Below are 4,451 nucleotides of genomic sequence, written 5' to 3' on the forward strand. Positions count from 1 at the left end.
ACGGAGTTTAAACACCCGTGCTCAGCTGCAATAGACGGCGCATATATTCGCAAGCCACCGCATACATGGCGATCGGATCGCTTATTCCCTATCAGGGAGTGTTTCCTCTGACATTATGAAGACCCACTAAAAATATTGTACTAAACCAGCCGATGTAAGACGCAACTGAACGACGACGACTGAAGAAGCACCAAAGAATGAGCAAGAGTAATAAGGAACGCCACAACATACAGTCTAGCGTGATTCTGCTTACGACAAATTGATGCAGCTCAAAAATTACCCTCTGTTGTTAGCCCGCTCTCCAGCCGCATGCCTAATTATTTATGCTGCTCCTGCGCACGAACAACGCTTACAAGGGTCGCCCGGAATCTCCATTGGGAAACGGCAATAATGCACATTTCTGCGCCGATGACTGAATAGGACGGCTGCCCTGTTGTATTAGGTATACAAAAACACTGTCAGCTTGATAAGGCACCCAAGAATATCAACGCAACCTTCATTATAACTCGTACCGCAACTTACCGCCCGATGTTCACTGTCGCTCTACAGTCGTCTTATTGCGTCGATTACGCCGCGGACTCTAAATAAAATGCTGCGATTTGTATGGCTGCAATTTTGAGCCTACCAGGGTTCCTGGCGTTCTTTTTTTTTTCTTTAAGAGTCTGACCAGCGAAACAACCGGCTCTTTAAACCCTTTCCTTTGGCGAGTCGTCACCACAGTGGTAAAGGGTCTGGACGAATAATTCAAGTATCGCCAAATGAAGGCTTGTGAAAAGACCGCACTGTCAGGGCCTTGATCTTGAGCAGCTTGCTACGTCGTGGGCAGTGGCGGGTGATGTTATCGCATTTCTGTTCTTTTCTGATGAGCGTGTCAGTGCCGGTCCGTGTTCTAAGAACACTCTATTTTGGACGTAAGTTGGAGAACTGCGAGAAAGCTGCGGGAACTTCTATAATCGCTATTGATCCGAACCAGTTGCTCCTTTCGCCTTTTGTAAAACCTGTTAAAACACAGCCGAATTGGTATTCACAAGTTTACAAAAAGGAGTCACATTTACGGCAAGCACTGTGCGAAAGGTCGGGATTGTGTAGCAGCAATATGTCTATGTGTGGTATCTACATTTTGTTTTCCCGCCATGCAAATCAATCCTTAACGCGTCTTTGCCGTACGACCACTCAATTCCTTCTTGGTCCGGGTTACCCAGAAGGTGCTGTCGAACAACTGAATCAAGCCGTGCGAAGGATGTAGCAAAATGAACGCGAAGCGGCGCCAAAGCAGACCCAAAGCACTCGCGGCCAAAACTACCGCCGCCTAAGCAGAAGACAAAAGCTGACGGAATGCGTTCCGCCAAAGCGCCCGCCGGCGCACGGGGAACGCCGGGGCTGCGCCATTCGATGCGCCATCTACATTGTGCTCCACGAGTGATGGACATTAAGAGCCCGCCGGAGAGAGTGAAGTCGGCGCTCCTGTTTATCTTGCTCCGTGGTCTCCACCATCTCCATTTACCCAGCAGCATAGCGTCAATGCAAAAACAGTGACGTCATACACACGACGGAAGAGCGCGCGCCAACCGTAGCGAGCGCGTTGGTCACGTTACGCTAGTCCCGACGTCGGTAGTTTGGGGCCAGGATGTAAGCCAGGACTAGATGGCATAATCATAAAGCCGGTTCGGTAACGGTATCGGTTACGAACTTGCTCGTGCGCCCAAAGAATAAAATGGGTTTACAATATACTATTCCTATAGTTGGTATTCACTGAAAAGTAAAGCTGGCGATTTCTTCGCTCGGCAACATTGAAAACCGCCATGTTTGTGGCCACCGTGCCTGAGCATAAGCTCTGCGCCCGCATCTCGCAGAAAACAAACACCAGCCAGCATCGCCTGCAGCGTTTCAACCCGATCGTAGGCGGTGGCGTTGACAGATATATGTTTTGTCTCTTCGCCGACAGCTCACAGTTGTAAACAACTTATCTTCTCCCCCTTGCTACGGTACTTTCAATGTTCTGCAAGGCAGCGTTTTAGGACCCTTGCTATGTTTAACATTCATAAACAATCTGCCTACAAACATTTCATCTTCAATTCGTCTTTTTGCTGACAATTGTATATTATATCGCCACATTACCTACTCACGGCAACATTCCTCTTCAAAATGACCTCGTAACTGTTTGACGTTTGTGCAAGACCTGGCTAATGCATATTAAGAAATTTAAATGTAAAGTTATCTCTTTCAGCCGCAAGCGTACCAATTCTAATTTCCCATACTCTTTAAACACCTCACGCGTCTCTTAAGCAACTTCATATGAATACCTCGGTGTTCAGGTGCCTTCCAACCTGTAATGGGCTTCCAATATCACCACCATTTGCTCAAAGGCCTCGCGATCATTGGGGCATTTACGAAGAAACTTAGAAAATTCCCCTAATAGAGTACGAAAGCTGGCCTACGTTACGTTAGTCCGTGCTTAACTGGAATTTTCTAGCCCTGTATGGCCTTCTCACCAAAAATATCTTAAAATGCTTGAAGCGGTGCAGAAAATCCCGCTTTATTCTTCCGATTATAAGAATTCTAATAGCGTCAACTACATTAACATGATAATGACATCACCTTGATACACGACGTTCCATCGCGCTTCTGTGATTGTTTCACATGTACCTTTATGGTAATATGCTGGCACCCCTTCCTCTTGAATTAAAATTGGGCCTGTCAAAATGTTAACATAAAAACCCCAGTTATTCGCGCATTTTCGGTCATACACTAACTTTAAATAGTTAGGCGCTCCCACGAGCAATATGTCTGTGGAACAATTTGCCCGATAACGTCGTTTACATTCCAAATTGTGCCACCTTCCACCATTGTCTAACCAGTCATTTCTTAGGTTTGCTTCCTTAAATTGTTCACTGGCTTTCTGTTGTATGTCGTTGTTTTATGAACTATTTTGTGAAGTTGCATTTCGTATGCACTGCGCCTTATAACCCATAGTTACTTCCTGGCAGAAACTTGTGTTCTTGTGTTTTCGGCCATGGTGCTCTAAATGCATTGTTAGCCTCACCCGGTACATAATATGTTGAGCTGCTCTTCTAGTGCTTTTACTGTTTTTTTTTTCATCCCGTTTCGCTATGCCCCTACGGGGGCCTGTAAAGTTTTCGTAAATAAAAATAAGTAAATAAATAAACAAATAAATAAAAAATAAATAAATATTGTGCTTATTCTTCAAACCTAAGAAGAATACCAGAATGGACGTAACCATTTACAAAAATGCCAATCAGCTCTCAGCAGCCCGCCTTGACTGCGTATTTTTAAATAACGTGGTAGAATGAATTGGTGATAATATATGTATTGTAGATACTTGATCTCGACTGGCATTCTGATCTGCACTATTACGCTAGTTTTGATTCAGTTCTGCAAAGCATTCTGTGTGGCAGCTGACCAGTTGTTTGTAAGTTTTGCTTGTGACTGGATTGACATAAGAATTGTATTCAGATAGACTTTAATAGAAAGTTGTGCACCTAAAGAAGTTGTCAGTATTGCATTCCTCTAGCTCGCTACTAATTTACCTATTGATTTTGAGTTAATTTATACTGTAAATAAATATGGCAGGGCGCTTTGTAATGTGCTGGGCATAGTATGATGTAAAATAAAAAAAAGCAGCCATGATGTTTCTTGAACCACCAAAGTCACCATACGTGCAAGGCAAACTTCATTTGGTGCACCAACCCGCCGCGGTGGCTCAGTGGTTAAGGCGTTGCGCTGCTGAGCACAAGGTCGCGGGTTCAATTCCCGGCCGCGGCGGCCTCTTTTCCGATGGTGGCGAAAAGCAAAAACGCCCGTGTGTTCGAGATTTCGGCGCACGATAAAGATCCCCAGGTGGTCAAAATTAATCCGGAGCCCTCCACTACGGCGCGCCTCATCGCCTGCGTTGCGTCGGCGCGTTAAACCCCACAATCAATCAATCATTTGGTGCACCAAGCCCGAACGGTTCCCGCAATATTTCTAAAGTGGTAAAAAATAGCTCACATAAAGAAATTTATAACGTTCAAAATATTATATTCGCAACTCGGCAAAGAATGCACCAATTCTATGTTGGTTTTTGTTTAAAACATTTACGTCCACCTGGTTCTCGGCGTAAGCCGTGCGGAGGAAAGAGTTTGGAGAGAGAGGAAGTTTAGATGAGAAGGGGGAAAGAGAGTCACGAAAAAAAGCTTAATAGACCAAACAAGAAGCGTAGTGCTAGATAATGTAATGTTAATGCATGGAGTACACAGCTGCGGAGCGACGGGTAAAAAATACTTATACAAAGTGAACTGTGTTTTTTGTGCATGCCGTTTTCTAAAACGGTGAACGAAGATGGCGCACATTCGGAACAGATAAATGACCCTTGCTTTTACTGTTCCCGTTTTTAAATCTACAAACTGTATCCTGTGATATGAGGTTTCGAGGCGGATAAATTTTGTCGCAGG

The sequence above is a fragment of the Haemaphysalis longicornis genome, unplaced genomic scaffold (genome assembly GCF_048455015.1).
Source record: "Haemaphysalis longicornis isolate Haplotype H1 unplaced genomic scaffold, Haemaphysalis longicornis Haplotype H1 scaffold_6, whole genome shotgun sequence".
NCBI classification, from domain to species: Eukaryota; Metazoa; Arthropoda; class Arachnida; order Ixodida; family Ixodidae; genus Haemaphysalis; species Haemaphysalis longicornis.